Consider the following 13653-nt stretch of genomic DNA (forward strand, 5'->3'; position numbering starts at 1 on the left):
AAACAGGTCACCGAAACCGTGTTATAGTGCAGGCTACCATTTTGTTTCGGCGTTTTTATGATTGAAACAGAAACACATTGACGTGCATAATTCGGAAAGCCTTGTCGCATCTATTGTTGTGTAATTATTGTCTATTGTACACATTTTAATTGTAATGCTATATACTTTGTCTCTTTCTATATACTCTGTCCTTTGGATATATTTCAGTTGTGGGGTATATTAGTACATCAGTATGTTAGGGTAGTCATGTTAATGTAGATATTTTCCTTTTTGACGAGTAAGCCTTAAGTATGATAGGAGCCACCTATGCAGAGATTGCGAAAACTTTTGGTTGCTCCCGTGACATCATCAGTGACGAGTGCCTTGCGGCATATAGTTTGTCACGGACCTTTACCAGGCGACTCAGGGTTCCCAGTTGTGGGGTATATTAGTACATCAGTATGTTAGGGTAGTCATGTTACCAGGCGACTCAGGGTTCCCAGACATTATTTACAGACCACCATCATTGTTGGAGATTGAGCTTGGCACGGACTGTACTTAAATGTCAGCGACGTGACTGGCAGAGGGTCGTCTTCACTGTTTTATGTGTTCAGAGCCGATGGAAGACTGCATGTTTACCTCCGAAGGGGAGCGCGAACTGCTACATGCTGCGTTCAGAAGGACGTGCTGTTGAGCGGGGTTGTTATCATAACGTTGCCAGGAGGAAGAGGGGTCATAAGAGAATACTACTTTAAAAGCTAAGCGTAACGTAGATGACGTTCTTCGTCCGAATTTCCCACCGTTTCTACAACAACTGCCACGTGGAGAACTAATCCGCATGACAACGTCAAACTCAAAACAGCCTGAACTGTAAAGAACTTCATTGCAGTCAACAACGTGAGCGTGGTGCCGTGGCCTGCACGGTCTCCAGACATGCAAAAACAGAACACGGATGACATGATTAGTCGTGTTCGATAGCGACCGCTTCCTCCAGCCAGCCAGCTAGAACTTAACCAGGACATCCAAGAAAAATGATGAATTATTCCAATACTGACGTGTTCTGTGCGTCGGAGAGGTTTTGAGTGTCTAGTAGCATATGGGGTGTTCATACGCACCATGAGTGTGATGGGCATTGTACAATTTTAGATCTTTGTCACATTGCCCATTATGTTAATAGCTTGGTTTACTACTACTGCTCCTCAATTCGAGTTACGTTCGTTGAGCCTTTTTACTTCATTCATCTTTGTTTGTGGTTTTAAGACTAAATCGATTTAAAACTATAGCAAATTTCGTTTGGCTGGCAGTTTATTGATATTCAACGGTTTAATCCCATGGTAATTTTAAACCTTTAATCAGTTACGGTACCGTACTCACTCATGTTAATGCCCCTTCCAGGATGGAGGAGGCCTGACCAGCGATGCCCAGCTGTTCTCCTTCCCAACAGAGCTCACTCCAAATAGAAACAACACATTCAGAACATTGGAACGGCCGCTCGGCGACACATGGCAGGTTTATTACGTTTTACAAAATCCTCATATAACCACATTCCAGCAAAATTCAGCACTTATAACAAGATAAGTACATCACGCAACTTGCGATACGACATCATGTTCAGTAGAACTAGCCCGCCACATAAACCAGAGATAACAACTCATACATGAGAAAAAACTCTGGAACTGTGCCCTCCCGACGAATGCTAAAGTTCTTACTAGGAAGTTTATAGTATTTACAACATGATGCAAAATGAAACAAACATTGTCTCACCACAGGACAACAATGTCAACAGTATTCTCAAGGCTCTGCAGCCTAGTTTGCAAAACATTGCTGCACATAATATACTAACCATTATAATACATTCAATGTATAACAGGATATTATAAAGGCTTCGCAGCCTGGCATGTGAATCAAACAAAGTCACAACAAATCAGTGTTATAAAGGCTCTGCAACCTAACCACACACGGTAGAAAATATGAGCAAATCAGCTGTACAAACCAAACTTGGTTTACTACCCATGAAGGTAACAGGAATTAAACCTGTTTACAAAATTCATCAAGTGCACATAAAACAGACAGCAAACAATGCTCACAAGCACCTCACTGTGCTTAATTCACAACCATCACGGTCAAATACAACCACCACCTGCAACAATAAAACAAAATATGAGATATTATGCATATGAAATATATATATATACATATATACATGAAATTAAAGGAAATAAAAGTTAAATGATGTGAACACTGCCGTGTCTAGAGCGAGAGAGACGATATTTGAAATTCCCTCTCCATTTATACCTTAAACAGCGCCACCTGTCGCACAAAATTACCTCCCTTGGTAGATTCGCATACCCCAAGGAGAAAATAGTTTCTATCTAATTCATTTCACTCAACCGAAAGAAACAATATTTCTCCTTCCCAACAGAGCTCACTCCAAATATAAACACAACACATTCAGAACATTGGAACGGCCGCTCGGCGACACATATAGAGATTCAAAGAAAGTCAAAGGCCTAAGGAAAGTGAAACGTTTAAACGTTTTTGGAGATCATCTTTGATGTAGCCATCTTTGGCATTTTCACTCCTCCATCTACCGTGTCTTTTAAACATTCTGTCCGGAACACCATTATTCGCTGCTGCCGAAGCCCTCCACTGCGAAGGCTATGTAAGCCATACACTTTAATATTGGAAACAAATGGTTCAAGCGCCTCTGTGAAAATCTCTCTCAGGCGAGTATAAGACAAAGGTCGATCATCCTTTCTTAATCTATAACCAGAATTGGTCTTTGTTAAACTCCTAAAAATATATTCACCAGACTCAGAATCAATATTAGCTGCTTCCAGATACTTCTCCAGACACACAACCGGACATAACCTGGAATTAGTCCTACTAATCACCAACCACGAACCGTCCCTTTAAACGTCTGTCTTGGACTGTTCAATGAAAATCATGATGTGAGTATCATAGAAAACAACATCTTGTCTTGTAATATGCAAAAGCTCAGCTGATCTTAAGAATCCTGCATAAGCTATAAGGCACATACATATAACCCTTATACTACTGAGGGTTGGTGAAACAAAACAAAAGTCATACAATTTTTCTAACAAATCAATAGTAATTGGTTCTTTTTAGAAACACACCTGGCTAACTTTCTTTAGCCGCCTCTAACACGTTTCTTACCAAACTATTCTCAGTAGGACTAGGTAGACCTACAACAACATGAGCATAACGAATGCTGTAAAACGCAGTTTGCACCGGGGCGAACGAATCACATCTCTGAACAACAGATACAAGATATATTGAGCAATGTAATGGTGACATAGGCAATTGATAAGGCATATCACAAGAAAGGGCCCACCGTTTCCATGCTGCAATACCATAACGGTATTTCCGTGCCGTAGAATCAGCCCTACAGTGAGACAACAACCCAGGTAATTCGTCAGCTAAACTCCTCACACCACTTGGCAACCTCTCGAACTCATCTCCATAAGCATTGGACAACAAATCTGTAAACAGAAACGTGAAATTAGATAATGCTGAAATCAACAAACAATGCTAACATATCAAAATCCAAATCACGTTCGCCAAAGAGGCCTCCTTTAACCCTAGACGCAACATAGGCTTGTTTAGATCTGGAAAGGTACATCACATCCTTCACTTGGGGAATAAACTCATAATTATGAGAAATAAGAGGCCAAAAGCATGCCGAGTGCCACTCTGGCACAATAAGGGTGCCCTTAGCTTTACTTTCTGCCAAATGTCTAAGGCACCTGGGGATCAGACACACAGGGGGAACAAGCCAGTTAAGAACACCACCCCAGTTAACAGTGAAACAATCAACAGCATCACAACCAGGATTATAAAATCTGGAATTAAAGCATGGGAGCTTGGTATTATAATACGAAGCAAATCTGTCCACACTATGGGGTCCCCATTTAGCATCTATCTGCTTGAAAATATAGCTTGGAATGGACCAGTCATCATAGTCAACAATTTTACTTAGCATATCCGCTGTCTCGTTATCAGAACGAGGTATCCACTGCATAAGTAAAGTCACATGGTGAGAGAAACACAGTTTGAAGATATCCAGCACAACCGCCTGGAGATGAGGTTTCATGCTCCCTTTCTCCACTACTGACGTAATGTTCTTGTTATCTGTAAGCCACATAACTTTGTGTAAAGACAGACTGGGGATAAAGCTTTTCAACACAAGGTGCACTGCTTGAAGTTCTCTCCAAGTAGAACTCGACTTAGCTTCGTCATCTGACCACTGACCATGAGATATAGCTTGACCAAACTGCACACAATAGCCCCCAAAACCAGAGCCACTCGCATCACTGTACACAACTCGCGTTGCAATAGATTTTGTCTTCAGCACAGTACGTGAGTAAGCATTAATATGCGTCAACCAAAATGTCAGTTGATAAACACTTTGAGAGGATAGCTTCACTTTGCTGTTCCAAGATGACACAGAAATGATATCCATACTGAGCGATCTAGTCATAAGTTGAGCAATTGGGCCTGTCACCATCTTCATTGATACTACCTGCCCAACGACTGAGGCCAGTGACCTAACATTCTGATATCTATGCTTATGCGTAAGTAGATACTGAATGTCTGAAATTAACTTATCCCTTTTTCTCTGTGGGATAGACAATACCATGGAAACAGTATTAATATGGAATCCTAACCACTCAAGAGACTGGGAGGGCGACCATAACGACTTTTCAACTTTAGGGACAAAGCCTGACTGAATCAAATCTTCTTTTACCCTTTCACCTGTAGAATTGGCGTTATCAGAAGAAGAAGCAGATAAAATACCGTCGTCTAAAAATGTTACTATTTTCTTGCCCTCATACCGCCATTTCTTAACAAGTTGACGCATAACTTTAGTGAATACATATGGAGCAGATGTAAGCCCAAATGGCATAACCAAGAACTTATAATAGCGATTCTCCCTGTCGAATCTCTCCATGAGAAACCGAGATAATGTGTGATGATGACAAATATCGATATGGTGATAGGCCGAGTGGATATCGAATTTGATAAGCCAGTCATTCATGTTTATGTACTCACAAGCCACTTTCCAATCTTCATACTTGACACTCTTCTTTTGAACATAATTGTTAACTCTAGATAAATCTAAGATCAAACGTTTTTTACCAGATGACTGAATGGCAACAGACAATGGATTAACAACGTATGGAGGAAACTCGCACTCCGATATCAAATGCTTGTTCTTTAAATCAGATATGGCGCCATTCACAAACTCCACATGCTTTAACGCTGAACTGTTATTGCACAAATGCATACTTGGAGGTCTGGAAATAAAAGGAATTTTGTAGCCATTACCAATTATATCAAGGATGTAATCTGAGGTACCAATATCACACCAAAAGTTCAAGTTAGCTTTTAAACGACCCTTGACAATGATTTCTGCAGTGCCCTGTTCATATTCAAAATAATTGTCAGTAAGCATACGATGTGTCACATTAACATCGATCTCAGAGATATTAGAATCACAAAACAACTTAACTGACAAATCTGTATCAGCATAGTCATTAGGACGTGACTGTCGACGTGGCGCCTGCTCCTGTGACAGGTCGTGACGACTGCGTGCTGCTTGCTCGGTAGGGGCATTCTCTGAAGTAGTGTGAAAAGTCGCCGCAGGAAAAGCAGGATCCTTGTCTCTGACCTCTGACCCCACGAAAGGGCTGAATTGGCTGAATCGGTTGAGTGTGTACAGGGCTGCTAACAGGAAGAGTGTACTGCACGGGCGAAGGCGTAATTTGCGATCTTCGCACACTCTTGGATGCATAGGGACCATTCTTATTTCTCTTTTGCTTTAACTTTTTTAAAGCTTTGAAATCTGCTTTAGCGATCTTCTTATCGTCGTCCGTGTCGTCTGCTAACTCATTGGAGACGTAATTGCGTACGGTCTCCCACCCACCCTCAGAGGAATCAGCGATTTTGATTAACTTGTTTCTTTTCTGTAATCTACTTATTTCTTCGTCAATGCTCATAGACGCCTTTGCCAAATCTCCAGATACTAAAGCTTGTTTAGCCAAAGTCAAACCGTCTAATACGTCCGAATTAAAGTTAAACTGTATTTTGTTACCCTCTCGGGACCAGGAGTATTCGGACTCTGCTTTTAATTTCTTTATATCTTTGGCGTTGTGGATGAACTCCTCTCTCAGCTTAGAAATCTTATGATCGAAGGCTGACTCAATCTCTTGTCGGTTAGTATCCAACTTCTCTAAGATGGCGTCCAATTTTCCCGCCGTAGAAGAGTTGTCATCCATATTAGAAATGATGTGAACACTGCCGTGTCTAGAGCGAGAGAGACGATATTTGAAATTCCCTCTCCATTTATACCTTAAACAGCGCCACCTGTCGCACAAAATTACCTCCCTTGGTAGATTCGCATACCCCAAGGAGAAAATAGTTTCTATCTAATTCATTTTATTCAACCGAAAGAAACAATATTTTGTTATTGTAACAGATGTCCAGGATAGTCCACCATACTTTACTGGCGGGCCTTACTTACCTGATATCTGGGAGGACCATGCTGTGGTGAGGCTGTTTGTATTATACAGCAGTAGTTGTTTGTAACTGTAAGAGATGTCCAGGACAGACCACCATACTTTACTGGCGGGTCTTACTTACCTGATATCTGGGAGGACCATACTGTGATGAGGCTGTTTGTATTTCACATCAGCAGCTGCTAAACAACCAGTCGTAACTAGACAAGAACATTATTGTCAAGTAGAATTATAAAAGTATACTGTTTTCAGCACAGAAACGTCGTGACCATCTCGGTACTTGGCGGAGACAGACGCAACCCCAACGACATCACCTACAGGATCACAGCTGGTATTTATATTTCATATTCTCAGTAGATGAGGTAAATGGAATTCTTGATAAAGTTATGCTCGTACAGTGTACATGTCCCCGTGATATATTGTAGGCACCTGTCCTACATATTTCAACATCAACCCAACAAGTGGAACAATTGACCTGACCAAGGATGCCGACAGAGACAGCGGGACAATCCTCCAGAACAACGGGATATGTGTTATCAATGTCCAGGTGAAATTTTAAGTCCTAACTTCTATTTGGAGACAGATATCAACTTTCTGGTTCTTATGTCTTCAGCTATCCTGGCCAAAAGCAATCAATGTTCCATTTTGTCATAAAGCAAGTACACCACAATCAGGACATTGTTATGCATTCTGTTAAATAAGATCATTTCGTTGTGTGTGTGTTTGCTCGTTTGGATTATGATACTTCCTCGTACAATATGGGTCAATTTCGCCGTGATGTTGATTATTGGTGAGTCGGGGTGAGTATGCAACCTGGAGATTTGTTAAAACCGAGACTTAGTTTCCATTTCCTGTATGAGTGTATGTGAAAAGACAGTTCTCGGTGTCCCCACTATAATTACGACCTAAATATTGACTCACTCTCGGTCTACCGTGTGGTCAAGGCTGTGGAAGTGACGTCCTCGGGTACATTCGGTGCTACCGCCAACGACACGGTGACCGTGACAATCAAGGACAAGAACGACAACTCTCCTACGTTCAGCAGCTCCCACTACGAGGCTACCATCCAGGAAAACATGCCGGCAGGGATAACCATCACTTTCACGACACAATCAGTACATGTGGAGGATTTGGATCAGGTATTGCCATATGCGGGTGCACGTCACATGGGACATTGAGTGTCAGAGTTATTTCAGTGAAATCCTGACACTTTGGCAACCAGCGATTTAAGATATACACCTCAGGAAATAAAGGAGGAACAAAATATTTGTGTTAAGGCATAGACCATCATTGTTTGTTAACGTACTCCTCACAAAAAATTAAGCAACAAGTATTTTCAGTGTAAAATCAGTGTAATCTCGATTGCGATTTGTGCCGACATGTTACTGAAAGGTAAATATTTAACGAAAACATAGCATTTAGTGACTATCAAATTAATTTATCAGATAACGTTGATAACCTCATCCGAACACAACCACCCTCAGAAGAAACATGCAAAATGTGTGGCATGCACGTGCTCTACACTTTACACATGCACATGATCGGTTAAAACTTACCAGTAAACATACCTGTAATCATTCCCCTGGTCCTAACTTCATTTTTATGGATGCCCGTCGACATCGAGAAAGAGTTGTTAATGATGTTGTTTAGATCAATAACATCACACACATGGACTGGCCTGCAAGGTCATCTGCTCTTAATCCCATTGAACATGCTTGGGACATTATTGGAAGTCGTGTTTCCGGTCTCCATGTTCATCCCAGACTCTGGCTGAACTTGAGCATGCGTTACAGAGAGAATGAGAGAACACACTTCACACCAGCAACACGACAAGCTCATTTGGTCAATGTGAAGACTTGTAGCGGCTTGCATTCGTGCATATGGTGGTCATACGCGTAACTGAACACGGCTTCACTGTCCAAAACTGACTTAAACTTTTTGCACGACTGTTTTACGGGTACATGCTTTTGATGATTTGTAAGTCTATTATTGCACAATGCCATTTCATATCATTTTGGGAATCGTGCGTACACACATTTCACCCTTCTATTTCCTCATTCAATGATTTGCAATTTCAATAAATGAAAATGTAATGAGACAAAAAAATGTGTTGCTTACTTTTTGTGAGGAGTATGTGTAAGTTAATAAACTGAGGACAAGCAATTTTTGTTGAAGCAATAAATAAGTTGTGCATAAAAGGTTTCATGCCTCCATGGTCTAATATCTTTTTTGTATCATACCTCAGGAGAATAGACAATTATTTCCTAGATTTTACGTTGGAAAATACCTCCCTGTGCATGATTGTTTAGAGCACGGTTCTTATTATAGGGGGACAACGCCAAGCTATCGCTGACACTAGATTCATATTCATCGACGTACTTTGAGATTGTACCGTCCACTGTCCAGGGGTCCACAAACCTGCTGATCAGAGTGAAGGATAACACCGTCCTGGATTATGAACAGAGACAGAGCATTACACTGACGGTAACACAACGAACACATCTGCTTTTGATATTTCCAACATTAGTACTTCTTGGGGCGTATTGTTGGCGTTTGTGGAAATACTTTGGGTAGCCAATGAAATGCCACATAAAAAGCGTTGCAATCAATATATATTTTTCATAAAAGTTTAGACTCACTAGTGTCAATATAGCCACTTACTTCAGGCAACTTCTCTAAACTAAATTTTGCAAAATATTCCATACTGTCTAAAGGTACTGTTTACACATGAACTGATGTATTGTAAAACAAACTCGTAACTTTGAAAGATTATTGAAATGAGTTCAGTAAATGATGAAAAATCAGTGAAAATTGGCGAATTCTACCAAAACTTTACATCACAACGCAGCTGTTCACATGCACGATATTTGCACATGCTTTTTCAGAAATTGATGCATGATCCTCATGCAATATATCTGCATAAAGATATCAGTCGGTTCCCCCAAGTTAGTGGAGAAATCAACCTTATATATACATAACCATATATATACATAACATATAGTGAGTATTTTAAGTGAGTCTAAGCTTTTGAAGAGAAGTATACATTCATAAAAAAAGTAGGGGAACTTCATATAACTTACGATTTATAGAATTGGGAGATATATCGGAGTCAATCAACGTTGATATGATAATAATAAATGTTTTAAGAGTGCATTACCACTTGCACGTCCTTATGACCATAGTTTTTTGTACAAGTCAAAACATTGATTACACAACAGTCTCGTTTCCTGTTGACTGGGTTCCGTCCTATTGCGCAGCTTAGTACAATAACCAGTCCAGATTTTGAGACCAATTCATTTAACTGGCTTCATAAATATTAATCAGTATTATTTGATTCATCTAAGCACTTGTATATTGCAACACTACACTCCTTCTAATGCTTGCAAACAAGTCGTGCAGCGTGCTCTGTCATACAGCGAGCTCTGACAAACGGAAACCTGGAAATCGTGGAAATCTCAAAACGAGACTCTGCCGCTAGAAAAGTTTGGCGGTCTGGTACGGTATTGATATAATATCAATGATATTGTGCGTTACAGGACTACACTGAATAAGCGCAAGAAACACATAATAAGTATAACCAGTGAGCCAGATGAATTTGAATCATTTTATGACCTCATCAAACAGGGGCAGTCTGTGACGTCTTAGTTAAGGTCATGCTGCCTACACCTCGCCGTAAAATATAGAAATACGATGTTATTAAAGTTTAAAATTAACATTCATTTGTAAATACCATTTTTTCATGTAACAAGGAATTGGAATTCAGTGTAACTATAGTTGTTTGTGATGTATATTTTCACTTTCACACGAGAAAAATTCGGATTGGCTGAAAAGTAGGTCATTGTCTGAATAGATTAATGAGTCTCATGTTTCGGTTTGAGTAATCACTCTTGAAAGATGATTGATGTATGACGTTAAATTTACATGTGTGATTTATATTTTCAAACAACAACAACAACAACAACAACAACAATAACAACAACAAAGCCCCGGCTAGAAACAAACGCTAACAACTGTGTGAAGCAGGACGATTGCCAAAACTAATGGTCTCTACAATGATTTATCGACCTGCTTGAAAACCGTCAAAATCAAGAATGACACCCCATGCACGTGTATGGGGCTACTGCTTTGTGCAGGTGTATCCCATGCGTTGTGTTTAGGGGTGGTGATGGTGATGCGTTCGTAAGATGTCTGTCTTTGAAATGTTGGTAAATGCTTTTACTTCTTATCAAAATTGAACTTACAGGTTCCCCTACTTTTTGGGGGAGTTTAATATGAAATATCAGGGCCGTAGGCCGTAGTTAACTGTTCTTAATATGGGGCACTATCCACGTTCGAATCATTTAAGATTAGATGCAATTTTCTGCTTTCTGAAGGTAAAATGACTCCATTTACGTAGTCTCCAATTTTGTTTAAATATTAGTTTTTCCTGCTACGTTGGACCAATTTTTTCATGGTTTTATTAAAAGTTTCTTTGTTCAAAATTGTAGAATCTGTACATAATGTTCTAAACTAAACTTTATAAATATGTTTAGACATATATGTATATATGCAAAACAACTGTTTTGTTCAGTTTAAGTATTAATATACAATACATGATATACATGATACCTTCAGGTTTGTTCAATATTACTCACTCACTCAGTTTACTCCTTGAAACTCAAACAGTCGAGATAAGACAGTCAGAAAGATTGTTTCATTTATGATCAACTATGAAATTAACACATTTACACTTCCAAGGGAATATCAAAAATGATTTTGACTCTATGATACATTTTTAGCCGCATTTGAATTTCCTCCAGTCTGTCTTCCTAGAGTTGATAGTTTTGTGGACTTGGAATCAAAGGAGTACTTCTGTATGTGTGCATCATTGCCAGACCAGTTATACGTTCAGTGCTCATTATTGCACCTGTCCACAGCTTGAGCCTCCGAAGATAGGAGAAAGACCTCTCTGGTAAGGTCATGAACACTTCCAGGATGGCATATATTGCCAGAAACATGTCTTCATTGCACTACTGCTCTGCTGCTGTAGTTGGTCTCTCCAACTCAGATCTCAGGGCAAACATTCTCATCCACTTTTCAACCTCTGCCTCTCAAAACGTGCTCACAACAGCATAGGTGAGAAACTTATCATAGTATGACAAGATAGAGGCAATGCACTCTTCATCTACTCGATCATGGTAGCTTGGGATGAGATTCTGTGCGGCTATGATTGATTGGTGAGAACTGTCAAACCTTGTGTCAAGTTCTGAGAGTACATGAGAGCATAAAATATAATGCACTGAACACATTGATCCTGCAGTAATCACTGACAGTCATTAGATGGGTAACAGCATTGGCACGATGCCGTTGAGATCCAGTCAATACCAGCAGTTCGCCCAATGCTGACAATTCTATCCAAGACTTCTGACCATATTTCTTCTGTGCGTGAGTTTGCAATGCATTCACGGGAGACAGCAACAACAAGGTATGCAGTACCCAAGTCACATGACACAGCCTGCGAGGAAAGAATAACACTACTGCAGAAACTTAGTACAAACTGGGCAACAACCAGGGCAACGATGAACTGAGACTCGGTCATTAGGCGAATGTATGAACTGGCATCTGATTTTGCATCTCCAGTGCTTGAATCTGCAATCTGATCCAGATTTTGCAGAACAGTCTGGGATTTTGCCATCAGTGCAGACAGAGTCGATACCTTGGCTGTCCACCGTGTGGCACAGAACTTTGGTACGTCTTTTCGCTTCGATCCTTTCATCAATTAAGTTGATGCTTCCATTTCAAGTTCACCATCCTGTGTCTCAGTCAGTGCGCCCAGTAGCTCAGAGTCGTCTTCTTCATCGGCCTCAAGATGGATGGTCTTCCTCTTAGCACTGCCACTGAGTCAGTTTTGTGACACTATCAAACAAGTTCCTGATAGATGGAACAGATCTGCATCCTGTTGACAGGGCAAGATTCAAGACATGTGATCTACAATTTACAAAGACGGCATTTGGATATAGTGCCGCAACCTTTGCCTGTACTCCATTCAGGCTCGAACTCATACCAGCAGCCCCACCGTAGCCTTGTCCAACTAGATATTTCATGTCCAGTCGCCATTATGTCAGGCGTCTCATAATGGCATCCGCAATGGCCTGAGCATTCATTTTCTTAACTGTCACAAATCCCAGGAAGACTTCTCGGATCTCACACTCACGATAAACATAACGGGCACATATGGTGATTTGTTCGGAAGCTGAGATATCCTGTGTTTCATCGGCCATAATGCTCCAATAATTGGGAATGCAATTCAATATTCTTTCTCGAATTTCTGATTCACATAATGAAATAATTTCATTTTGAAACTGTAGAGAAGTGTACTTCGGATTTGACTTTGCTTTTTTTGAGGTGTTCACACAGATCTGGATCAAACTTAATCTTCCATTCTACAAAGAAGGAGAATGGTAGGTTTCTGTTAAGCAGTCATCGACCAGGCTATGGCATCTTCTATGCTTTCTACCGGGTCCAGTGTAGTTGGACGCTCATTCTCCATTTCTTTGAGCAGTGATGGAAGTTGATGGAACATTATCGCTGAAAGAACAAAACTTAATCTTAATTCATTCGTTCGAATAAGGATTAATAAGGATTAATAAGGATTAACTGTGTAATTCGGTTCACTGAGGCATGAATCCGTGAATAACCAAGTGCATAAGTTTGCACGTCGGTCTTTAGATTCAGACCTCAATGATCCGAAAAATATACACGGTCAATCCGTATAATTTATTATTTTTCCAAAGAGTAGTAAGTTTAACAGAATAAACCAGCACTAGTGTGAGAAAGATCCACACTGTCAGCGTATGGATATGTCACTTCTGTCAATCAAACTTGGGCCCAGAAAATATACGTTGAACAACGGCAATCCTATCCAGTTTTCACTGCAGTTACTTTGTATGCAATAGTGTTGCGTAATAAAATGAAATAATTCTACATGTTTACAGTTGATGTAATGATGATAAACTAGTATAAGACTCTGAAATGTGAACAACGTCAACACAAACGACAAATAGGAACGGGAAAAATTACTCGTAAAGATATTCGATGTTGACGTCATATATAACTGAATAGCTTCGATACCTTATCAAAGCTTGCTAATTATCTT

Source organism: Haliotis rubra, unplaced genomic scaffold (genome assembly GCF_003918875.1).
Source record: "Haliotis rubra isolate DU_JTF1 unplaced genomic scaffold, ASM391887v1 Scf33, whole genome shotgun sequence".
Classification (NCBI taxonomy): domain Eukaryota; kingdom Metazoa; phylum Mollusca; class Gastropoda; order Lepetellida; family Haliotidae; genus Haliotis; species Haliotis rubra.